Genomic DNA, 27,501 nt, shown 5'->3' on the forward strand with positions numbered 1-27,501 from the left:
AGTCAGGCTCCCTGCTTAGTCATATGCTGAATATGGAATCATATCACACTCTGACCTCTTCTCGCCCTGCTGCTATCATACCGACCAGAATAACCTCAGGCTATGGATACACACAGAGAACTGGTTATAGCTGTTTTACCACCAAATAACCTCTAACTTCCCTGTTTTGGTGGAGATCTCCACTGTCTATCAACTGGTTGGGGTAGCTGTTGTCTGGGGTGACCAGAAGGAGAAAAATGGACTATGAGATGTAGCTTTAATCTGCTGAGGTATGGATGGAAGGTCCAGGGGGTATGGTTGACACTGAACACCTGGTATAGTGAGTTCAGCCTGGTTTACTACTGCTCATTTGCAAGTGGWKTCAATGGATTGGCTTTGTTCTGTAAGCAGTTACCATGCAAATGTCCATGTGAGCAGCTCAGCRCTATGGCCAGAGTGGTTTTAGGATGGTTGTAGTACTGAAGTATAGTGTGTACATGCAGTGTTCTAAGAAAGGTAGCCTAAAAGAGAAACTTAATCATTGTATAGTGTTACCTGGCCAAATGAGTACATTTGTTGCATTCCTAGGAACCTCACTCACTCTCCCTAGCCTGGTACCCGGTCTTTTTGTGCTGTCCTGCCAACTCCTATGATCATTGTCAGTCCAAAGACCATAGCAGTTGGCAAGACGGCACAAACATATCTGGGACCAGGCTTCAGTACATACTCACTGGCCTTGCCCGGATTCCAGGGCAGAAGACTTCCTGTCCGAGTCCTGATAAGCCAGTAGGGTGAAGTTACCCCTAGATGCTGATCTTGTGTCAGTTTTGCATTTCCTCCACAAATGGTTAGAAGTGGGAGAGGGGAAGCTGATCCTAAATCTTTACAGAGGGGAAACGTCACCCTGGAGCCCTGTTAACAGGAAGTCAGGGGCATTGAGTTAATCAGAGGAGGTAAACATGGCTACCTCCCAAATGGCACTCTATTCTCTATGTAGCGCAGTACTTTCTACCTCGGCACATAGGGCTCTGGACTAAAGTAGTGCACCATATAGGGGATAGGGTGCCATTTGGGTCACAGGTCATGACGCAGGGATCTGAGGAAGAGGAAAAGGAGGGAACATTCCACACATTCAGGAGTAGGGGGCACTGGGAATGTGTTCGATGTCTAGACTGTAGTGATAGGGAACTGGGCTACCATTATCATAGACTGTAGTGATAGGGAACTGGGCTACTTATCAGTAGACTGTAGTAGATGGGGAACTGGGCTACATTATCATAGACTGTAGTGATAGGGAACTGGCTACATTATCATAGATGTAGTGATAGGAACTGGGCTACATTATCATAGACTGTAGTGATAGGGAACTGGGCTACATTACTCATAGGACTGTAGTGATAGGGAACTGGGCTACATTATCATAGATGTAGTGATAGGGACTGGGCTCACATAGACTGTGTGATAGGAACTGGGCTACATTATCATAGACTGTAGTGATAGGGAACTGGGCTACATTATCATAGGGTCGCACAGAGGAACTTAACAGTATGGAGTAAAACTGATATGCCAGTAGCGCTAGTGGCCAATTCCAGTCATAGCAGAAAGATTGACTGGAGTGAACAGCAAAATGATTTTGTTTACAGTCTATGTGTAGTCTCTTCATCAGCCACTGTGAAAGCTATGAGCCTGGCATGTGACACATAGTAGTCTCTTTCATCAGCCACTGTGAAAGCTATGAGTCTGGCAGTGAGACCAGTCATAGTAGTCTCTTTCATCAGCCACTGTGAAACTATGAGCCTCACTGAGACCAGTCATAGTGTAGTCTCTTTCATCAGCCCACTGAAAGCTATGAGTCTGGCACATGAGACCAGTCATAGTGTAGTCTCTTTCATCATCCGCTGTGAAAGCTATGAGTCTGTAAGCTATGTAGTCTGCACATTAGACATTCATAGTGGTAGTCTCTTATCACCCTGTGAAAGCTATGAGTCTGGCACGTGAGACTAGTCAAGTGCACAGTTGTTGACATGTTGAGAATAGCCATAGATGCTGACATCTGTTAGCCCTAATAACAGACTAGGTTTCACATAGAATGATTGACCAGGTTTTGTAGTGTGTGTGTGTTGTTTATTCAAGGTGGGGGACACACTTGCACACACACGCCTACCACTAACAGAGCCAAGTGTGTGAGTCAAGTAGGTGACGTGGCATAGGAAACACTAACTGTGAATCTTTGTTCATGCCAGGGTTGACTTGTCGGAGGTAAGAACACACTAATACTATACAACATCACAGTGTAACTTGAGTACAAATGTCTGCACGGCCTTTAAATGGAAGCTCAAACTGTAGAGAGTTAGCTTTGCCGTGTTAGATTGTATAACGATTATATACGTGCCTTCAAAAGTATTCACACCCCCTCGATTTATGTTATAGCCTGAATTAAAAATGAATCAAATAATATTTTTCACACCCATCTACACACATTAATAATGACAAGTTAGAACATGGTTTTTAGAAATGTTAGGACAATAAGAGCTTTGCACACCTGGATTGTACATATTTGCACATTATTTTTTAAAAATCTTCTCAAGCTCTGTCAAGTTGGTTGTTGATCATTGCTAGACAGCCATTTTCAATTCTTGCCATAGATTTGAAGTAAATTTGAGTCAAAACTGTAACTAGGCTATCATTGAAACATTCAATATCGTCTTGGTAAGCAACTCCATTGTATATTTTGACCTGTGTTTTAAGATATTGTCCTGCTGAAAAGTGAACTTGTCTCCAGTGTCTTTGAAGCAGACTGAACCGGTTTTTCCTCTAGGATCTTGCCTGTGCTTAGCTCTATTTGTTTCTTTTCATACAAAAAAATCAAGATTCTCTGGTCGGAGTTGAACTCTTTGGCGTGAATGTCAAGCGTCACGTCTGGAGGAAACCTGGCACCATCCTACGTGAAGCATGGTGTGGCAGCATCATGCTGTGGGATGTTTCAGTGGCAGGGACTGGGAGACTAGGTTGGAACGAGGGAATAATGAACGGAGCAAAGTACACAGAGATCCAGATGAGAACCTGCTCAGGACCTCCAACTGGGCAAGGGTTCACCATCCACAGGACAACGACCTTAAGCGTACAGCCAAAAACAACGCATGGGAGAATCTCCCCAAATATAGGTAGTCAAGCTTGTGCTCATACCCAAGAAGAATCGAGGCGGAATCGCTGCCAAAGTGCTTCAACGAAGTACTTAGTAAAGGTTCTGAAAACTTATGTAAATCAAATTGTATTTGTCACATACACATGTTTAGCAGATGTTATTGCGGTGTAGCGAAATGCTTGTGTTTCTAGATCCAACAGTGCAGTAGTATCTAACAATTCACAACAATAACACACATACGCACAACCTAAAGGTAAAATAATGGAATTAAGGAATATGTAAATGTGATATTTCAGTTTTTATTTTTAATAAATTAGCTAACATTTATAAAACCTGTTTTTGCTTTGTCATTATGGGTTTTGATAGGTTGATGAGGGGGATAAACAATTTAATACATTTTAGAATAAGGCTGTAACGTAACAAAATGGAGAAAAAGTCAAGGGTCTGAATACTTTCCGAAGGCACTGTATATATATGATTTGTTAATTTGAATAGGCAAATGGCATACTGTAAAACACTAGTCCTCCATTCTGACCTGATTCTGTCTCTCTCCATCCCTGTCCCCCTCTCTCACCTTTCCTCCTCCCCCACCCCAGAGGATGGGGCGCAGAGTCCTGTGTCGGTGTAGATGTCTCTCGGTCGGCTCTTGCGACGCGCCTCCTCCAAGGCCTCGGACCTCCTGACTTTAACCCAGGGTCGGCGGGGTCGCGGAATGGCTTGGACGGAGAGATCATCTTCTCCAAGAACAATGTGTGTGTGCACCCTGCCGAGCCCCTGCCGGGCCTGCCCGAACACCACCCAGGTACAGTATATAGCTGTCTAAGAGTCCCCTACATAAGGTCCTATTCATTAGGGCACACCGTAGCGAACGTCTTTGCAACGGAGAAGAGCATTTCTTATCGGACAAGTTCAGGCAGTCCATTCCTGTTTCAGTCCRYTTTCTTGYATTTGGTGCCTAATACATACAACCCTGGGGTGTATYCAGTGAGCKGAACTATTCTGAACATCACAGACATGTAATGAATAGCACTAACACGATTCCCTATTCTATCTGACCAACAATCATATTTGTTCTACACCATACATTTCTATCTGAATGTTCTGTAACATTACATCCTCCTGAACAGGCCCCAGCTATGACTATAGCGTTCACCTATTCCTCTGCTGTTCTTCTCTTCCCAGTGTGTCCTATAGTGTCTCTCTCTCTTTCCGCCATGTACAGATGAACTCTCACCTGAGAGATATGAGACTGTATGGTTCATTGTCTTTCGTCTCTGCATTTCCTTGTTTGTTCACGAGTCAGATCTCCTTACCTTCTTTTCAGGTTATTTCCTCTTTGTCTCACTTGTTTTGTGTCATACCTAGTAATGTTTCCACGTACAGTATGCCACTGCTTTGCCACCTTTTCCATCATGGTATGGTATGTTAGCTATGAACAGTATGTTTGTGTATCAACTTATTAAGGTTATAGATGTCTAATCTATTATAGTTCTCAGGCCAAAATCTTTTCCCCATGAACCATAAGTCAGATTGACTCCAGGTTTGGTATATCTATCTATCTGACTTCTGGTTCATGGGAAGAAGGTTTTGTCCTGAGGAGAACTGACTTGGTTCAGGCATCCTTTTCTCTTATAGTGTGATCTTCTCAGGTGACTTCGGTGCTTGTGTTTTCTTGTGTGTGTCCTCTCTTTCTCAACCTGTCTCCAAACCTCTGATGATATGATCTCATCAGGGTGAGTGTGTGTGTTCTTGTTTGTGTTCTTGTCCACATGTCTGTGTTCCTGTGTGTTTGCGGCCATGTTTCTCGATCTCTCTCATGACTCCCTTCTCTCCTCAGGGTACCTGTGTGTGCACATGGAGAAGGATGAGAGCCTGGGAACCACTCTGATCCTAACCTGGGTTCCCAACTCCCGCATCCAGAGACAGGACGAGGAGGCACTGCGTTACATCACCCCAGAGAGCCTCACCTGTCCGCAGGAACGCTCGGCGCAGGCCCCGCAGGTAGAGTGGGGAGAGGGGAACGTAATGGACTTCTGTTGGTAGTGATATTGCAATAACTGGTGTTATCGTGAAAACGGCTTGTATCGCGGTAACAGGTTTTATTGCAGTAACTAGTTTTATTGTGATAACTGYTTGTATCCTGACAACTGAGCCTGAACTTTTGTAATTTAGGTGAACACTGTTTCCGGATGGTGCTTCATTTCCATCTGGTCTTATCTAACTGAATTTCATCCTCTGAAAAACATATTTTACGGTAACACTGTAATGTTAATCCTACCTGCAGGCCCCACTCCCGACACCCTCCTGCCCAGGAGGAAGATGAGGACCGGGAGGAGGAGGAGAGGATCGGGAACGGAACTGGGAATGGAGGGGGCCTGGGTCTGGAGGCCAGCATAGAGCCCCCTCGTCCCCAGCAGCAGCAGTCCCAGTCTGGGGGGGATGAGGGGGATGAGGGGTCCTGTGAGCTGTCGGCTGACGAGGTGAGCAGGGACAGCACCATGGGCTCGGACTCGGACACCACCTTCTCCTCACCCTTCTGCCTGTCGCCYGTCAGCGAGTCCCTCTTTGAGAGCAGCGGCTCTGTGTTCCTGGACAATGAGAGCAGGTGAGCTGGGAGGGGATGGGTTTGTGTGTGTGGATAATACAGACCTTGGTTCAAATTGTAATTTTAATAATTTCAAATACTTTATCAGGGCTTGATTGAGTTTGCATGYTGTCATTAAACCAATAGAAAAAGTCAGGCTAATGCAAATACTAAAAKTATTTCAAAGATTTCAGTATTTGAATGCAGGTCTGTTATGTGTGCACGTATTTGTTTGTGACTTGTGTTTGACATGGATACGAATAGGGTGTTTTGGTGAGAAAAATGAAAGTTATTATCAGTTGGAGTTTGTGTGAATTATCTATGCGAGGTAGCTATTGATATGCAGGGCRCAAATGGAGCTGTAGTTTCCATGGTATTTATAATTTATGTATGTATTGAWTCCAGTCTCTGTCAGTTCAGACGCTGAATATTGGTGTCTTATCTCRCAGTGGAGACATATTGAAATAGTTTAAGCTTAGAAGCACATGACAGAAATGCTTTTCCAATTATTTGGGTAGAGAAGCATCCAACTTGTTAAATACATATTTGAAACTGACTGCCTGAATGCCAACAAGAACCTGCAACCATTTGCATAAATATTCTATGTATATTTTAGGTAACTGGCAATTTGATCGTTTCCCCACCACTTTATAAAAGAGTTTAAAAAAAGAGGGCGAGAGAGAGCAGCAACAGTTGTCCGTTTTTAAAGGCTATAACCTTGAATAATGTTGAACCCACACTCCAAATGCCAGTTTCTCACCTCACAAGACAGAATTTCTCACCAGATCAAGGTAGTTGTAATAGGCCAAACCTACCACATGGTGGAGCCACAGAGAAGAGCATAAGTACTCTTACTGTCATTGTGGGAGGTTCACACTTCAAAAAACATTTTTAAAATGAAACCTTTATTTAACTAGGCAGGTCTGTAAATGAGAATTTGTTCTTAACTATTACTGCCTCCCAAGGCTGGATGTGTGCACTCTGTAGGGAGAGAAAGGGCTGTTAAAGCAGATAATTACAAGGTTATGGTAATATCCTGTAGATGTAGGTTCTTATTGGCAACATGGGCCAAAACACACACATTGTCCTTCGCTAAATCAATCCAATTAAAGCAGCTTAGTTAGCAGTTAGGAGTTAGCAGTTAGCACACACATTCATTATATGGTCCATGCAGGAATTCTACCGACAGCCTTGGTGTTGCCAACACTCTGCTCCAACCAACTAAACCATCTGGACTAAACCACTATCATGTTGCTGTACTGACCTTATGGCCATTCTCCTTTATACATCCCTCAGAGGTCGTTTCCACACAGAGGTATTTGGCCAGAAACACAGCCCAGGATGAGGAGTTTTGAAGTGTGTGTGTGGTGTGTCCATTTAACACTGTAAGTGCAGTTAGTGTGTGACTTGGCAGCGTTCTCTTGCACTGCCTCTAACCTTTTCTTCTCTCTCTCCTCTCTCTCTTTCTCTTTTTCTTCCTTTCTCTTTTTCACTCGTTCTCTCTCTCTCTCTTTATCCTTCGCTAATGTTTCTCTTTAACCAATCTCCATTTTCTCCCTGTACTTCCTCTCCCCTCTTCACTCCTCTCCCTCCCTGGGTCTGTGTGAAACTCTCTTTGATTCCTCCCTGCTCCTGGGGTTGTTGTGCTGGGCTGTGTGTCAACTGGGTGGATTAGAGGAATGGAGAGTGGTCTGGTCCGGGCCTACAGGCAGCAGCCAACCCCTCTGGAACAGCACAGCTCTCAGCTTTAATTGACACTGTTAAGGGGCTGGGACTGGAAACATGTCACTAGGAATCATGCAGAGAGAAATAATCTGTGTGTAAGAAAGTGAGTGGGGAGAGGAGAAAGAGGCAGTGTGTAAGAAAGCGAGAGAGTACATTGTGGTGTGTTGGTGGTGTGTGTGTGTGTGTGTGTGTGTGTGTGCATGCATACGTGTTCACAATGCTATTATTGTTTCACACTTTTGAAACTCTCATCTATATGGTTAAGCTATTAGTGGCTCCAGTACAGCATCTACAGTTGAAGTCGGAAGTTTACAAACACTTAGGTAGGATGCCATTTTCAACCACTCCACAAATTTCTTGTTAACAAACTATAGTTTGGCAAGTCGGTTAGGACATCTACTTTGTGCATGACACAAGTAATTTTTCCAACAATTGTTTACAGACAGATTATTTCACTTATAATTCACTGTATCACAATTCCAGTGGGTCAGAAGTTTACATACACTAAGTTGACTGTGCCTTTAAACAGCTTGGGAAATTCAAGAAAATTATGTCATGGCTTTAGAAGCTTCTCTCTGATAGGCTAATTGACATCATTTGAGTCAATTGGAGGTGTACATGTGGATGTATTTCAAGGCCTACCTTCAAACTCGGTGCATCTTTGCTTGACATCATGGGAAAATCAAAAGAAATCAGCCAAGACCTCAGAAAATAAATGGTAGACCTCCAAACGCTTGAAGGTACCACATTCATCTGTACAAACAATAGTACGCAAGTATAAACACCATGGGACCACGCAGCCGTCATAACCTCTCAGGAAGGAGATGCGTTCTGCTCCTAGAGAGAACGTACTTTCAGTCCTATAGAAAATGTGTGGGCAGAACTGGAAAAGCATGTGTAAGCAAGGAGGCCTACAAACCTGACTCAGTTACACCAGTTCTGTCAGGAGGAATGGGCCAAAATTCACCCAACTTATTGTGGGAAGCAAGTGGAAGGCTACCCAAAACATTTGATCCAAGTTAAACAATTTAAAGGCAATGCTACCAAATAATAATTGAGTTTATGTAAGCGTCTGACCCATGGGAATGTGATTAAATAAAAAAGCTGAAATAAACATTCTCTCATATTATTCTGACATTTCACATTCTTAAAATAAAGTGGTGATCCTAATACAGGAATTTTTACTAGGATTAAATGTCAGGATTTGTGAAACTGAGTTTAAATGTATTTGGCTAAGGTGTATGTAAATTCTTCTTCAACTGTATATGGCTCCAGTACAGCATCTATATGGCTCCAGTACAGTATTCTAAACCACTGAATGTAGTGCGCCTGTAGGACAAAATTGCTATTATTTTCTTTATCTTTAAAACTTTTAAATTCATAATGTATCAAGTATTTTCTGCCCTGTACAATTGTTAGAATCCTTAACATAGGTAATTAAATGATAGTGAATTTCCATGCAAATGTACAGTAATATTTATATAACATAAAAGCTATTTTTAGCTCTCTTCCTCTCCCTGCCCCTCCCAGAGTTTTGATTAGATGTTTTTTATACTAAACAAAAATATGAACGCAACACGTAATGTGTTGGTCCCCTGTTTCATGAGCTGAAATACAAGATCTCAGAAATGTTCCATACGAACAAAAAGCTTTTTTCTCTCAAATGTTGTGCACGAATTTGTTTACATCCCTGTTGGTGAGCATTTCTCCTTTGTCAAGATAATCCATCCACCTGACAGGTGTGGCATATAAAGAAGCTGATTAAATAGCATGATCATTACCACAGGTGCACCTTATGCTGGGGACATTTTTATTCTTCACAAAACACAAGTCTACAGATGTTTTGAGGGAGCATGCAATTGGCATGCTGACTGCAGGAATGTCCACCAGAGCTGTTGCTAGATAATTTAATGTTTATTTCTCTACCATAAGCCGCCTCCAACATTGTTTTAGAGAATTTGGCAGAGCCCAACCGGCTTCATAATCGCAGACCACGTGTAACCACGCCAGCCCAGGATCTCCACATCTGGCTTCTTCACCTGCGTGATCGTCTGAGACCAGCCACGCAGACAGCTGATGAAACTGTGGATTTGCACAACCGAAGAATTTCTGTACAAACTGTCAGAAACCGTTTGAGGGAAGCTCATCTGCGTGCTGATCAACTCTATGCGATGGAGATGTGTCGCACTGCGTGACACAAATGGTGGTCACACCAGATACTGACTGGTTTTCTGATCCACGCCCCTACATTTCTTGAAGGTATCTGTGACCAACGGATGCATTTCTGTAGTCCAGTCATGTGAATCCATAGATTAGGGCCTAATGAATCTGTTTCAATTGACTGATTTCCTCATATGAACTGTAATTCAGTAAAATCGTTGAAATTGTTGCATATATTGTGTATTTAATTCAGATCCCCATTAGCTGTTGAAAAAGCAGCAGCCACACAACATAGACCATGACAACTTGCAGAACACTAATGATAAACCTAATGTAAAGCTACATTTAGAACATCTAAAGAACTGTGTTAGTTGTGTCTCTTCACAGTCCACGTTGTTCCTTGAGGTGTTTCATATTTCTTGCCTGAGTTACCATGTCATTTTCCCAGCCTCTGTTCTTACTTGGGGACTGTGTTTTTGAGCTGTGATAACTGGCTGAAAAGACAACTTGGTACTTTCACCACATCAATATTTCTTACAGCGATCGACAGTGATTCAGTCAATCTCTCGTCCACTCTGAGCCAGGAGCGACTGATATGCATATTATTCACATTGGCCCTCCATGTACATTTGAGGGCCAGACGTTCTGTTCTGTGCCAGCTGCAGCTTTCTAGGTAATTTTTTGCCGCACCTGACCGTACAACTGTTTGGTTGCATGTGTGATGTAAAAAAATCAGAGCATCTCTTTATCACAGACAGACCTCTTCCCATCTTTACACAATGCAATCAAATGCCCTTGACAGTTTACAATCAATATGCTTTGCCCTTGACAGTTTACAATCAATATGCTTTGCCCTTGACAGTTTACAATCAATATGCTTTGCCCTTGACAGTTACATCAATATGCTTTGCCCTTGACAGTTTACAATCAATATGCTTGCCCTGACAGTTTACAATCAATATGCTTTGCCCTTACAGTTTACAATCAATATGTTGCCCTTGACAGTTTACAATCAATATGCTTTGCCCTTGACAGTTTACAACAATATGTTTGCCTTGACAGTTAATCAATATGCTTTGCCCTTGACAGTTTACAATCAATATGCTTTGCCCTTGACAGTTTACAATCAATATGCTTTGCCCTTGACAGTTTACAATCAATATGCTTTGCCCTTGACAGTTTACAATCAATATGCTTTGCCTTGAAGTTTACAATCAATATGCTTTGCCCTTGACAGTTTACAATCAATATGCTTTGCCCTTGACAGTTTACAATCAATATGTTTGCCCTTGACAGTTTACAATCAATATGCTTTGCCCTTGACAGTTTACAATCAATATGCTTTGCCCTTGACAGTTTACAATCAATATGCTTTGCCCTTGACAGTTTACAATCAATATGCTTTGCCCTTGACAGTTTACAATCAATATGCTTTGCCCTTGACAGTTTACAATCAATATCTTTGCCCTGACAGTTTACAATCAATATGCTTTGCCCTTGACAGTTTCAATCAATATGCTTTGCCCTTGACAGTTTACAATCAATATGCTTTGCCCTTGACAGTTTACAATCAATATGCTTTGCCCTTGACAGTTTACAATCAATATGCTTTGCCCTTGACAGTTTACAATCAATATGCTTGCCCTTGACAGTTTACAAATCAATATGCTTTGCCCTTGACAGTTTACAATCAATATGCTTTGCCCTTGACAGTTTACAATCAATATGCTTTGCCCTTGACAGTTTACAATCAATATGCTTTGGCCCTTGACAGTTTACAATCAATATGCTTTGCCCTTGACAGTTTACAATCAAATGCTTTGCCCTTGACAGTTTACAATCAATATGCTTTGCTTTTTGACCCTTGACAGTTACAATCAATATGCTTTGCCCTTGACAGTTTACAATCAATATGCTTTGCCCTTGACAGTTTACAATCTAACAGAACAACCAAAGGAAGCTGTAGTCTCTTCTACTTGCTCAACAGCCACATTATTCATTGCGTTTAGGGACCATGGGGGTTGAGCCCCAGGCTCTGGTTCTCAGGGTGACGCCAGAGCTCTGTCCCTAGGGTAGAGCATCACGTAGGTGGGGAGCTTGTAGCTGTAGCTCCCCTGRCGAGGGACATGCCATTTAAACAGCTTTTCCATCAAAACATGCTGTTGACATATACTGAGTGCACTAAACATTAAGAACACCTTCCTAATATTGAGTTAAACCCCCCCACCAGTATATGTCCTGGTGGCTGCCCTCAGAACAGCCTCAATTTGTCGGGGCATGGACTCTACAAGGTGTCAAGCGTTCCACAGGGATGCTGACCCATGTTGAYTCCAATGCTTCCCACAGTTGTCAAATTGGCTGGATGTCATTTGGGTGGTGGACCATTCTTGATACCCACCGGAAACTGTTGTGCACTTAAATATTTTGTCTTGCCCATTCACCCTCTGAATGCCACACATACATACAATCCATGTCTCGATTGTCTCAGAGCTTGAAAACACTTCTTTAACCCGTCTCCTCCCCTTCATCTACACTTATTGAAGTGGATTTAACAAGTGACATCAATAAGGGGTCATAGCTTTCACCTGGATTCAGTCYATGTCATGGAAAGAGCAGGTGTTACTAATGTTTTGTGCACTCAGTGCATAGTCTATGTATAACACTGTATACATAGGCTATAGTGTAGTCGCTATAGAGAACAGCATCAGCTATTAGTGTGAACATTTAGCATTARCTAATTGAGATCCACTGATGAGGTAGATGGCATTGAAAASCTCTCCGTAAGCACCCACTGTTATGTTACTGTAAGCTATCTTCACTTCATTGATWAAGTRGACGACATTTWAAACAGGCCCATGTTCAACACCTTCTGTTGATGCTGATTAGTTAACTGGAAAGACCATAGAGACAGTTAGCTTAGCAATATCTCTGACAGTTACAGTAGTTAGCATGTAGCGCAGTTAAAATATTCCTTTGAGACAATGTTTTAATCAATCAAATGTTGTCAGGTTWTATTCAAGCAGAYCATTAAGTGTGAGACTTGGTTTCTGTATGTTCTCTCTGCACCTCAATGTAATACAATAGGCCTATGACTCAGACTTGGGTTCAAATACTTTAAAAAATAATTTCAAATGCTTCTGCCGGGCTTGATTGAGTGGCTCCGATAGAAAAGTCCCAAATCTGCAAAGCCCACTCACCTGGCACTCCAGACAGGCTAAAGCAAAGGCTCAAAATATTTGAAAGATTTCAATAGTATTTGAACCCACGGTTTGCTATGACTAGGTTTATTGAGACGACAGAATCTCCCCACTTCTCTGTGCTGTAGTGTCCCAGACACTGGGACCGTGTTCATGATTTGATACATGATCCAGAGGGCAGTGAATCTGACCAATGAGGGGAGACCTTGCTGTCTCTGTGGATCTCACATTATTTTCCCATATACAGGTATGTGACGACCCGAGACATGATCAATTCACAACCATTGATTTAGTTTGAAACTGACCATCTGGCTCGTCTCATGGGACCAATAGGCTGTTTGTATTTATTATGGACTTAGAGATATACTGTTCATCAGCATACAAGGAAACAGCATTTAAATGTACATGTTTTTCCATATTATTGACTTGTGTTTACCGCCCCATTTGCAATTAATACATCACTGTGCTTCTCAGGTCTGGCTCTCCGAGACGTGTCTTGGGGTGTGTTTTGTTTTTTAATTGTTTGATTTACCCCCTTACCCAGTTGTGTGTGTGTGTGTGTGTGTGTGTGTGTTTTAACGCAGTTGTGGAACCCCCAGCTCAGGTTACAGTGTGGGGAAAACAGTGGCCGTGGGGAAAGACTGGGGAAATTGGAAGGCAGAGCCTGTGATTTGTGTGTGTGGTGCACAGTTTCTGTTGTATGCACTGTGTGTGTGTGACGTGCGTGGTTCCCCCCACAGTACCGCCATGCATTCTTCTCATTCTCTGTCCCATGGTGTAAGCCAGAACAATCTCAGGACATTAAACAAGAGACCACAACAGGGCAGTAAATAGACTCCTGATATTCAACACTAGTCACAGGCAGTACATAGCCCTCCGGACCCTGTTTGCCATATCTATGCTTATGTGTTGTTAGAATTACATCTGTGTGCAATGCAATGATTCTCCAAAATCATGGTCCCATCAGTTTCCCTTAGACGCTGATCTAAGGTCTGTTTTTCATTTAGCCAGTAATAGTTGTGGGTGTAAGTTAATCTGATCCTATAACCAACTCAACTTCTCCCCGCTCATTTTCTCAGGGAGCTGTGTGATGAGTCTATGACCCATTCGGCTAGCTCGCCTCCAGCCTGGACAGCCACGCTCCCTCTGAGAACAACAGCCAATCACAGGGCATGCGGTGGGAGGAACAGCAGAAGGTGCTGGCGTTGGAGCAGCTGGGGGGAGTGTTCAGGGTCGACCTGGTCACATGAGGTCGCTCCGCCTCTTCTTCAGGTCAGCCTGTGATCATGGGGGGGGGGGGGTCATGATGTCTGGATATTTTATGACCTCAGGAACTTTACTCTCATAACAACTCAATCCAGGAAATGTTTCTGAAATTCTTCTCCAACTGAGAGTTTGCTGTATTTAAGTTATAAGCCATGTTTTAGCAGTGCAGGAACATTGTATGTGTATTTCTTTCAGCCAGTGTTTCTGTATGTTTGAATGGTATGTTGTGATTCCAGTGATGAGGCGTGTAACAGTGGTCAGCTGGTGATCGCCAGCAGGGAGAGCCAGTATAAGGTCCTCCACTTCCACCACGCAGGTCTGGACAAGCTGGCTGAGGTCTTTCAACAGTGGAAGTGCTGCAGAGAGACCCAGCTCAAAGACCAGGTGAGACATGTTAGCATTGGGGCTAGATATCATGTTCCTACAGTGTTAGCATTGTGGCTAGATACCATGTTATTTCAGTGTTAGCATAATGGCTWGTTCCTTTATCTCTCGCTCTCTGCCCCACACCCATCTGTCTCGCTCTCTCTCTGCCCCCCACCTATCGATCTCTTTCTCCTCCCTCTCTCTTCCAGGTAGTGGATGAGAAGTCATGTATGCAGTTCTCCATCCGGAGGCCCACCCTGCCGTCCGCTGAGACCCACCCAGAGGAACGTCTGTACCGCCGCCTGGACGTCACCACCTGGCTCCGACACCTCAACCACAACGGACAGGTGGAGGAGGAGTACAAGCTACGCAAGGTGAGTCTGTAACTGGGATAAGACCTTGGAAGACTGACAGACTTGCTTACATTTGTATACGATGATGTGTCTCTATTACGCATGGGAATATTTGGGAGCAGATTTCTGAAATAAAGTTGACATGGAGCTGATTTCCTGGTGTTTTTAGTCTTATGTCAAACAATGGAAATGCAAAAAAAAACATTTTCTTTTTACAAAATTCTTGGGGGCCAAATAAAACCACCTGCAGCACTAATTCGGCCCATGGGCCACCAGTTGGGGAACCCTGGTGTAGTTACTGTAGCTAACATTGTTGAATTCTAGACTTCTACTACCCAGGCTGATCATGTCCTCTCTGTCCCCCCCAGGCCATCTTCTTTGGGGGCATTGACCCTTCCATCCGCGGGGAGGTGTGGCCCTTCTTACTGCACTACTACAGCTGTGACTCCTCCTCCCAGGAGAGAGAGGCCTGGAGACTGCAGAAACGCTCCGAGTACCATCACATCCAGCAGAGGAGGTAGGTGGCTGGGGGGTTTACTATAACTAATGGCTCTCCATCCAGGGGAGCTGCACTGCTGCTGACCACGTGCTGACCACGTGTGTGTGTGTGTGTGTGTGTGTGGGGGGGGGTTCTATTGTGTTGTTTTCGATGAAAGAAGGACATTCATGTGGTTAATTTATACAAAGGAATAAGGTGGCACCAAGCCATATCCTGCTCACTGTTACACACACAGACACACACACCACACACACACACACTTGTGGTTTCACTTTGCAAATGGAGCAATCAATAGACACAATTACAGAACGTGTTATGGGAGTGCTGGGTGTAAATTAACAGGCCTCCTGGGTAAAACATGTAATCGCTGATCAAATCATATTCTCATATTCTATCATATAAATGACTACAGCTCGATACGCACGCAGGCACCGCACGCAGGCACCACGCACGCACGCAGGCACCACGCACCACCACACCACGCACAGGCACCACACACCACACACTTAAAGAGAGTAAGGGTGCAACCAGTCAGTTTATTTTAGCCTCCCAGCGTTACTTGTCTGTGTGTCTGTCCCTAATTTGAGTCATTTAGCAGACGCTTGTCCAGAGCGACTTACGGAGCAATTAGGGTTAAGTGCCTTGATCAAGGGCACATTGGCAGATGTTTCACCTAGTCGTCTTAGATATTCGAACCAGCGACATTTTGGTTAATGGCCGTACGCTCTTAACCGCTAGGCTACCTAAGCTTCCACACAGTGTGCATGTGTGCGCAAGTGTGTGTGCACGAGTGCACAGAATTGATATGATAATTGGCCGGTCTTCAGCGGAATGGCGTATTAACATTAGAATACATCACAGAAGATGTAATCCAAACAAGCCAATTGTGCTCTCTTCCTCGTGTGATGTGATGAGGCTGATGGAAAAACACTTGACTGAGCCTCCAGGGGCCATTGGCTCATCATTAAGACCCTGGAACTACAGTCTCTGCCTTCTAAAGGTGGTGGCACCGGTAACACTCTGCTTAAAGCCTGCAGATGTAATGCATTATGATGCAGGTATAATAACTGATTAGACTTGTCATGAACATGTATGACACCCTTATTTATCTGTTTGTGATCCTGACTAAAGACCAGCCCCTGTTAATTAAATCATTTAGTTCTATATGGAAATATAACTTAGATTATATATATAAGTCACATTTTGAAGAATCAATTATTGCTTGTTTGATTTGATGTTCTGTGCTGTAGCCAGTACTGTTGAAGATGTTAAACATGGATGATCCTGCTGGAGAGGAGAGAGATGTCAATAATACCTGTTCTGAACAAACACTGGAGAGGAGAGAGATGTCAATATATACCTGTTCTGAACAAACACTGAGGAGGAGAGGAGATGTCAATATATACCTGTTCTGAACAAACACTGGAGAGGAGAGAGATGTCAATATATACCTGTTCTGAACAAACACTGGAGAGGAGAGAGATGTCAATATATACCTGTTCTGAAAAACACTGGAGAGGAGAGAGATGTCAATATATACCTGTTCTGAACAACACACTGGAGAGGAGAGAGATGTCAATATATACCTGTTCTGAACAAACACTGGAGAGGAGAGGGTTGTGGAGAGTTGATTCAGTTTGCTCGTCTATTTTCTACAAGGTCTGATGTCTCTGTGGTCTTACATGTTAATGTTGAGTTACACGATKAGGGGATTCTGGTAGCAGGACCAGGTACAGCTGCTGACAGTTCTCCAGAAAGGGAAGAAGAGGGAGAGGCATGGAGGGAGAGMGGGGACAAGGGACTGGGAGAGRGGGATCAAGGGACTGGGAGAGAGAAGKAGTGAGGGAGGAGACGCCGAGGGAGAGGCAGACAAACACAGACCCAGAAAGTAAACAGTTGCGTGAAGTTGCATCAGGCCTAGTGTTATTGTTCCTGGCGAGGCTCAATGGAAAACAAATAGTGTTAATTAAATCCCCTCTGCTCTGCTCGTTAGGGTAGGGGTCAGGTTCTCAGCCAGAGAGTGATGGCAGGGGGTTAGGGTTAGATCATAGGTTGTTTAAGTGGTTTACAGTGCTCCAACATCCTCACCCTACCCTTTTTCTGACATCCTATCAAGGGTTAAATGAAAAGTAMATTTTTGAAGTTGAGTAACTGCCTTTCAGTTTGGTTGACATTAGTGCATAGCCCCAGTATTTAACCCAGTTTAAAACCCCTTCCTCCCCGTGTCTGTCCCTGCCATCCCCAGGTTGTCTATGAGTCCTGAGGAGCACAGTGACTTCTGGAGGAAGGTTCAGTTCACCGTGGATAAGGACGTGGTGAGAACAGACCGCAGCAACCACTTCTTCAGGGGAGAGAACAACCCCAATGTGGAGATCATGAGGTCAGGACAGATGGCTCTGTCTGGGCATTTCCCTCTTTTCTCTCTATTCTCTTACTCWCTCTGCTGTCATTATTTTTCTTTCAATCTTACACTTTCTCTCCCCTACCATTCCTCTTTCCTCTCAYCTCTATCCATATCCTTTCCTCTCTGTCTTTATTCTATATTTCACTCTCTCCTCTCKTACCACTCTTTCTCACTCTTTTCCCCTCCCTTTCTTCCTCACCTTTTCAATTTCTCATCATCTTTCCTATCCCATAGTCCAGTGCACAGGAGGTAATATTGTACATGAATAATCATACTCTGAACCCTGGGGAAAGCTAGCCATAATGACTTTTTCCTGCTTTTTGACTCCCAGTAAGGGTTGTTTAGAGGCACTGTTTTGATGCATACTTACAGCTAATAGCTTTCCTAAAGAAGGAGTAAAAGGCTTTCAGAACCAGGCTGTTTGTTAAGTGACTTCATCGGCATGAGTCCTACAGTATTGGTAACGTAACTCGGCTCAAGTAGAGTAGGGTTGAGTAAGGAAGGGTGGGGAGAGACACGTAATACCAATACCGCCTGCTCCATCTCTGAGGCTTATACATTCCGGACTGTGGGACAAGATAACTCTGATAGCAATACTACAGCGAGTCACTTTTCATATCTTCGGTGACGGTATGATTCACATTCGTCGATGTGCGTACGTACTGTGTGATCACAAGCAGCTTAATACGTCAAATTGTAAGGTGTTAGATCTGTCGTTAGTACATACTAAACTGTATGTCCTACTACATCTCATAACATAAACTGATCGATCAAATGCGGACCGAAGCAGAACAAAACTACGCCAACAACAGTACGATGTATATAAGGCATCAATGCTAACTCACCGGCTATCTTCATGCTCCCTTGACAAAAGGAGGCTGAAGTAAACATATTGTTCCTTGTATGGTGAGAGCCTTCAGATCTGCTAATTCATACACGCACACACTATTCTCTCCGGGGGACTGTTTGTATATCGCTCGACGATCAGTTTTCTCAGCGAGCAGCACAGTCACAGTCTAGTAGGAAGTGGTACCATGTTGACTAGGTGCTGATCAATCCCTCGCCTTTGCGCGCTTATAGGTCCACTTAGATGGCAGCGATGGACGAGCTTTCAAATCTGCTGTCTGCCCGCCAGAGGGACTTTCACTGTGGGGATCACTTCATCTAGCCCTATCAGCTTCTACCTAGAGAGGGGAAGTGTGTGCTAACGCGACAGGGTACAATATCATATACCTAGGATTAGCCGCCCTAGTCTGTGCCTCATCGCCACTCTAAAATAATTGGCGTATCACTGTCTCGATAATACCCCTCTAGGTGAGTGGTGTCTAAGAGGGACGAGACTCTCTGAGGGATGAGGTAACAGTATTGTCAAGCCCGGCCACAGAGGACCCGCACACTTTGCTCCATGAGACACCTGTGAGATGCGAGCGTCATGGCGCGGCAGACATGAGGTCGGAGACTCAGGGACTGGTCAACAGTAGAAAGATACATGAGATATGAACGCGAAAAAGCGGAATAGGCCCATCGATATCGGCGGTTGAGCACTCATTGGAGCCATGAGTCCAGGCAACCTCGTTTTCTGTCTGCCGCGGAGGCTCAAATACTTTACCGGCAGTTTGGACAGGTACCTCGCATGAGGGCAAGCATGGAAGTTACAAATGTTTGGGCTGCCAGCTTGATAAGGGTGATACGTTTGGGTATCATGCCAAGTCTCGGCTGCTGTGATTCCGGGTTTGTCTTAATTGCATAGGTGATGCTCCTCCTCGAACAAGGCGCCGATACTATCTCTTGTCATATTGATTTTACGTCAACCTGAAATCGCAACCTGAATCAAGTTATCACATATCGCATCAGCTAATGAGCAGATAATAAGAGTAGAGCTATTATATATAGTTTTAGTCCACTTGGGTAGGTTAATATACTCGGGTTTAATTCTAAATTGTAAGCTTCGTGCTTACTACGACCGTACTGCTTTTATTGCCCTTATAATATATCTTATTTGCGTGTAATTCATTCTCGCCCGATAACCATGAGACGTGGTTATTAACTGTTTAATTATTCTTCATGCGTGAGAGAGAGAAAGTCCTCTCTGTTACTTAACTATCTCCCTATTTCTCGAGCTTATTCTCTCTTGATGTTTGGCTGTGTGAATGAAGGTATAAAGTGGCAATTTTCAACTGATTGCTGGGGTTTCATCTACTCACCGGTGTCACCTGGTTGTCAGATAATAAGCTACGTTTGTGAAAATAATAGATGCAAGAGTTTGTAATTCGTTTTGATACTGCTAATTCAGATTCGAGCGTTATTTAACGAAACAGTGGGTTTCTCAAGACAAATGTTTGATAATCTGTGTCCTAAGATTTGGGCGTTAGTTCGCCATAGGGAGTTTACATCTTCAATTATTGTAATTCTTAGTATACAACAGTGTATGTCTATCCTTCGTTGGTAAGAGGTAAACTAATGTATCTGACGAACTTGCGAGCATCATACTCGCATGTTATTGATAGAGGAGTATCGAAGTAAAATATTCTCGCTGTGGAAACTCTGTGGAGATGATTTGGGGTTGCACTAGAAATAAATGAGTCTGAACGAGTGCTATGAAGGTGGCACGTTATGAACTTCGAGTAACATGCAGGAGATATATATCGCGGATGTGAATAGAGAGGGATGTGTCTGAAAGCTAGTTCATGACTTGGTAATGGCTCATGATCAATCAGTCACTGTACGTAGGCAGAGTAATGTAAATGCAAGGTATAATAGATTGAATACTCTTTGATATTTGCTTAATACGTGATTATATGTATTCCGTACTCTATGGAGGTATGGCCAGAGGGATGTAATTAGATGTTGCACCTCGAGTTCATAGGAGGGGATTAGCACACCGCACGCATCACTCACGCCACTCTCTCGGTACTCTATGAGCGCTAGATATATGTCATGACTTTTGGCTAACATAGTTCATCTCCCATATGGTACTATTAAATGTAATGTGAATATTGGGTAGTAAGGTTACATAATAGATGAAATCGCTTGTATATGGGCTATTTTATGTATGTGTGATATAGTTCCTCCATATTGTCACTGAGTAGATCTTAGGTTATGTGCTTCTAGAGAGGGTAGAGGACTCTTGGTGAGAGAGAGAGATAGCTAGTGTACGTGGAATGGATCCACCCATAGGATGATTATGTTAATGATGTCTTGGCTATGAAGAGTGTGATAAATAGCTATGATGGATCGATGCTTATGGTTATGATTTATTGGAGCTCAATTATCGTATTGTATTGCTTATAGGGTAAGGAAAGGTACTCAATGATACAGATTGCGTGGGAGAAGGTAAATAAATTGATATGACTTGGCTAAGATGTGTTAAGAGTAAATATGTATATTGCCTTAGGTTAAATAGATAGGTAATTTGTATAATATGGAGTATTCGCAAGGTGATAAGTATGCACCCTGGGTATGATGAGAGGTAATTTTGTCAGCTTTGCGTGGATAATATGGTACGTCTTTGTAAGTTGAATTGGTATGAGAGCGTGGCGTAATATTGTAAAAGGATTAATGACTGTGGTATGAGGTGAATATGTGATATTGGTAGTGTGCAAGTGACCATGAGTACGTCTCGCAAATGATTGTCTGTGGTGGTTGTATGACACCGCTCTGCCCTTGTCCCTATCTCGAGAGGAGTTGGAGTTTGCATGAATACTTAACGCGTGTTCGTAAAAGAAAGTATACTACATGCCAATATATATGAGTGCCATGTCGACTCAGTTTGTGCTCTCCCTCGAAAAAGACAGACGTAGAGAAGTGAACGAATAAGGTAGTAACACGTCCTCTTGGATAGCTTCGTATCGGCTCACCCTTGCAATGCTGAGGATAAATCAACCATCAGCTATCAATCCAAGACCTCGGTCAAGAGAGGCGCAGGCACAGTAGTAGGAAGGCATTGAAGTAGAGCAAACTAGGTAGATGGCTTCATTGAGGAGGGGAGGGCTACGAGGAGAGGCGTAACAGTGGATACACAGACTGTCTCTCCGATGTTCGCTTCTGACTCTTCTGGTCTTGATTTAACACACTTCACTCTTACACTCTACTTTCCTATAACTTGCACTTATTTTACTCGCTGTCTGTCCATTAGCGACGTAATAATCGTGGTTTGTGATTCACTCGAGTCGTGCATCTTTATTGTGTGTCGGTGTGGCGGCCTGGTTAAAGCCGTCGTTGATTCGCACCACTTAAGTAGGCGCAGCACTAACCGAATCTTCCTTCTCATGCCTCCCATTGGTCCCAGATGTACCTGAGGAGTCTGTTGGGACGTCTGATGCTGCCCACTGCAGCGCGGATTGCATTCGAAAATTCCAAACGAATGGCTTGAGCCGCAGCTAGGGGAGGACGGGCCTCTCTGGGAGCTGCTGTTTTCTGTCACGCTAGATCCTAACTCATAGCTTTTCAAACAGGCGAAGTTCCCCGACACAGAAGGCCCTGCGTATGTGGGAAGCGCCCTGCGGACACAACTATCCAACGAGCGAGTACCAACAACTTTTAACATCAGCATACGCACAGCACCATCATGTTGTACATGGCATTTGGTGTACACAGAGCAACACTCATCTTGTACATGGCATTTGGTTTACACTAGAGCAATATCAATTACTTACAGCAACGTGGTCCGTGGAGATTGCTCTGTCCTCGTCAACGTCTTTCATCACGTCGTCAAAGGGCGTTTCCGCGTGATGCAACTACCATATGCCATGTGTATTCTTACAGTCCGAATTAAATGACTGTTGTAGATACAAGATTTTAAAGGGCGGTCGATTTATGCCAATACAGAAAATGCTGGTCTGTTTTAATAATTATTGAAGAACGAGTCCATGATACACACATTGGTGGCGATATAAGATATTCTTTAACGTCCATTTAAACTTAGTGTCTTATGGGTCTAAACTTTGCAGTTATTCAACTTCTCAGTTCTCATCATCTTGTGAATTTATCTATCTCTCAACAAGATGAGGGGGGCGTTTAGTATATAGATTTTTTTTTAGAAAAAACACGTAGACTAAGTTTGTGAATAATCACGCCAGTATGTCGAGTAAAGATTAGTGAGAGCAATGATACACCGCAAACACACACACCTACACAAGTCGAGTTGTTCAATATGGTCCTTATTGAGGAATGAGGATAGTGTTGGTTTGTGTGGCAGTTTAATAGAGGTTTCATAGTGAGACGCACTCGTTAGAGGCTCATAGTTAATGAAAACATATTGACTCTGGATTATTTGGGCATACCCATGACCATCAAATATCAAAAATGTGTGTAATAATGTGTATTAACAACTGTGTGTAACAATGTTAGGTAGTTTATAGCCTGGTATAGGTATAACCATCATTCATACAACATACTGGTTATGGATTTAGAGTTGGATGTAGACACAACCAGACACAGAAACTGTACTGTAGGCAGGCTCTCCACAGTCCAGTATAAATGTACTTGTCAATAACACGCTATGCTCCCTCAGAGGACTACTTCCATCTGTTTGCGTGTGTGGCCATCATCGTGCTGTACGGTGATGACGTGACGGAGCAGCAGTTAGCCACCGCCAGATGTTGCTCCACTTCAGTAACCTCTCATGCACATGAACGGGGAGCTGGTGCTGCGAAGGTAACGCTAGCAGTTAGCCTTAGCATGACGATGCGCTATCCATCCAAGGCTGGGCCACTTTTCCTCATCTATGCTAGGCTTATCTAGCATGTTATGCAACGCTAGCATTTTACCCTCTAGTTAGCATACTATGGTGGTTGTTTAATTCTTAACTCATCCCCTCAGTGTACACTCATCGACTGCGCCGAATGGATTTAAAAGGAATGGCGTTTGTAATACACAAAAGCATAATAGTCATTGTTGCTCCCCCCCTAAGGAGTCTTGAAATACTTGCTGTGATCCTGCCATGTTGAGGATTTCTGAGTCATGGCCGGTAGTGTGTTCTGTCTTCTCCTCATGTTTATGGATCCATGTTAGAACTGCTGCTGCAGCAACAGCACATTTTTAGCATACAGGTGTTAGGACTGTTATAGAACCCTATCAGATTTGATATCTCTGTGTCTGTGAACGCTCAGCCCTATTTAGTTTAAATTAGATCACTTAATTGATTTTGGCTGCGTTAGATCATTTGTTCTCCATGTCTGAAGGAGCTATTGATTTAGTCAATATGTTATTCAAATCTCCATGTTACTAAGTGTGATGCTGTTTTGCAAGTCTTGAGGTGTAGCTTTTAGCTGCCTTCTATTTTCTCCTTTCTACGTGTTTTCCTCATGTTTACCTTTCTCTCATAAGGAAGTGCTGCAGCCTCTCAGTCCCTTGTTCTCTCATACTGCCTCCTCCAGTCCCTTGTTCTCTCATACTGCCACTCCTCCAGTTCCCTTTGTTCTCCTTCATGTCTGCCTTTCCAAGTCCATTGTTCTCTCATACTGCCTCTCCTCCAGTCCCTTGTTCTCTCATACTGCACTCTCCTCCAGTCCCTTGTTCTCTCATTACTCGCCATCTCCCAGTCCCTTGTTCTCTCATACTGCCCTCCCTCCAGTCCCTTGTCTGTTTCTCATACTGACCTCTCAGTCCGTCCAAGTTCCCCTTGTTCTTCATACTGCCTCTCCTCCAGTCCTGTTCTCTCATACCTGCCTCTCCTCCAGTCCCTTGTTCTCTTCATACGCCTCTCCTCCAGTCCCTTGTTCTTCATACTGCTCTCTCCAGTCCTTGTTCTTCATCACTGCTCTCTCCATCCTTGTTCTGCATACCTCCACAGCCTTTGTTTTCTTTCATACTGCCTCTCCTCCGTCCTTGTTCTCTCATACATGCCTCTCCCACCAGTCCCTTGTTCTCATACTGCCTCTCCTCTCAGTCCTTGTTCTCTACATACTGCCTCTCCTCCAGTCTTGTTCTCTCATACATGCCCTTCCTCCAGTCCTTGTTCTCCTCATACACTGCCTCTCCAGTCTTGTTCTCGTCATACACTGCCTCTCCTCCAGCCCTTTTTCTCTCATACACTGACTTTCTACTCACAGACTCCCTGGTTCTCGTCATTTACACGCTGCCTCTTTCAGACCCTTGTTCTCTCATTCGTACGTGCCTCTCCTCCAGTCCCTTGTTTCTCTCATCACTGCCTCTCCTCCAGTCCCTTGTTCTCTCATCTGCCTCTTCCTCCAGTCCCTTGTTCTCATCACATGCTCTCTTTCTCTCCATTTCTTCTTCCCAACCTTCCTACTGCCAGGCCCGTAGTCTGCTCTACCAGTTTCCGTCTGTTACCCAGAATCCCGTGCACCTCCATGACCTGTGTAAGCTGTGCGGCTCCAGGGAGTGTGGGACAGTCGCTACCACTTCCCGGCCGTATGGAAGTGTTCGGTGGGGAGCACCCCGACTCCCAGAGCTGCCCCTATGGAGGCACAGCCACCCCCCAGCCCTCGGCCTCCCCGTCGCCCTGCCCCTCACCCAACCCCACCCCACTCCCCGAGGGCAAGAGAGGCTCCAAGACCAGAGACATCTTCATGTTTCGGAAGCAGTCCTGAGTTGAAATAGGGGGGAGGGAGACAATGGTGCTAACTATAACTGTTGAGTAGATCAGGAGCTGCAGTACCACTTTTCTGCCACTAGGATTACCAACATACTGTATGTGCTTCTCTTCACACTCTCCCCCTTTTCACAATCCCCATCTTATTAAAGGGATTTTCCACCTGATCCTTTTGTCTGGTGTGACATGGAACACTGCCTTATAAGAATGTATATTTATTTGGAACATTCAGTACCACAGACACTTGGCACTACGGTTCCCATGAAGAAGAAGCTGCTGCTCTGCTATTGGAGGAGATTGGACAATCATCACTCTGTGTTGGACTGTAACCGTTCAGGGTCCACACTGTGGTYTAAGGTTGCTGGACTGGATTCAAGGTGACTCCAACAGTCAAATACTGACTTGAGGTGTGTTGTCGTGATTTGAACTCCATCGAAAGGTTTTCATATGCTCACAATGGAATGTTTGTGTGAAAAATGGAATGATATATTATCTCAGCATATTGCAATCAGRCTGAAGCCTTTTAACACTACACACTTATAAACCTCCATCAACCAAGAGAGGCAAGCTGTCATTTCAACTGTCAGTAAGTTGAAATATTGTTACTTTTCAAATCATATATTTTTTCYGTTCCCTTCAGAGGGAGTGTGTGTATCTGTGGGTTTGCGATTACAATATTTAGCAATATAGTACGATTATATCCTTGCATGAGCAACCCTTTAAGTATAGAGGGCACAACCTGTTTAGCGAATAACACAAAGCCCAAAACAGAGGTGTATATAGGAAACTGTTTCCACAACAAGTTTTCTACAAACATCCTTATCAGATTCCTGTTCAGAAATCTAATTTATTCTCACATTATCAGATGACACTCCCTGTCAGGCAGAAGGAAGGTGGGATTTCATTTATCTTTGATAAGAGGGGATATGAATAAATATGGCATCTATCAAAGCAATAGGGATTGAAAAACTGTTTTTGGACCAGATGTAGAGTTTGTGAAAAATATGCGGTGATGGTTTGGTGAATCACACCATTACCAGTCAGAGTACAGTTTGGTCAGCTAGCTACATTACGAATACGAGCAGGATATTAGACAATGTGTTTGTAAGTTTACTTTAAGTTTGTTTTTGTTAAATAATGTCAGACAGGGCGGTTGTGTAAAAGCTCAGTGTTTTTGTTTTTCATATCTAGAAACACATTGACCTCCACCTTGACCTCCAAGTGAATGAGCACCACCATTGTTGTCACTGCACTAAACAATATTATAATTCATTTGATTTGTTCAGCACCGCTTCAATCAAATACAATGAAATCTCAAGGTTCTTCACCTGCACCAAACAAGTGAATTTGTCCATATGAATGTATCCACTTTGTGCTTTCTATTCTCTTGACTGTTATTTCACGTGTGTGTGTGGTGTGGTGTTGGTGTGTAAACGGCAGTGCCTCCCAACATCTGGTAATGAGTTGGGGACAGCCACCAATAGCCTCCACTGACTAATCTCAATTACACAACACATCATCACAGAGAGAGAACGAAAGGGGGAGAGCGGGCGGAAGAGAACCCACCAGAGAGCAATTGGCAGCTCTGTACCTGACCTGCTTCCAAAATACTATTTCAACTCATTTTAAATGGATTTATTTTGTGGTTGAGTGAGCTTGCCTGGCTGAATAATGGGCCAATAGATTAGTCTCAAAAGGTAGGCAGACAACACCAAAAGCTTAAGGTATTTGAAAGATTTTAATTTAAATGYATTTCCCAGAGAACTATCAAGGCCTATCAAGTGAAGTGTTGAGATCTGCATGTTTCCTGTAATCTGTGAGTTGTCACGGTGGCGAKGGTTCTGGGGGTGGGTGTTAGAGTGCCACTCCTGGGGGAAAAACATCTTCAAATTGCCACTAAAAGGTAACATTAGGATCTTCAAGCTGCTTCCCCTCYCTCTCCCGCTCAACATGCAGTCTCTGCAAATGACAAGCATTACTGGCCCCTGCGTCCATTAGTCATCTGTGGCTGCTGCTYGCTGAAAAAGCCTGGAGATTTAGAAGATGGTACCAACCACTTTATAAAGGGCTAACTGATGGATGGTAACGTGGTTTGGAAAATAATTGGGTGGCAAGGCGGCGGAGCTTTGTGTGTTTATTTAGTTGCTTATCTCGATTCTTCATCTCTTTCCATGGACTGCTTATCTCACATGTTGAAACTGTTTCTGCACGTGAGTCACTGTAACATGTCTTTGGCTTTAGTTCTATTTAAAAAAAATTTGTGACTGA

General features: G+C 43.6%; 1 pseudogene; it reads left to right on the plus strand.

Annotated features, from left to right (window-relative positions):
* Positions 1–3,746: 3,746 nt before the first annotated feature.
* LOC112076489 (TBC1 domain family member 16-like) lies at positions 3,747–27,501 on the plus strand (annotated as a pseudogene).

The sequence above is a fragment of the Salvelinus sp. IW2-2015 genome, unplaced genomic scaffold (genome assembly GCF_002910315.2).
Source record: "Salvelinus sp. IW2-2015 unplaced genomic scaffold, ASM291031v2 Un_scaffold3789, whole genome shotgun sequence".
NCBI lineage: Eukaryota > Metazoa > Chordata > Actinopteri > Salmoniformes > Salmonidae > Salvelinus > Salvelinus sp. IW2-2015.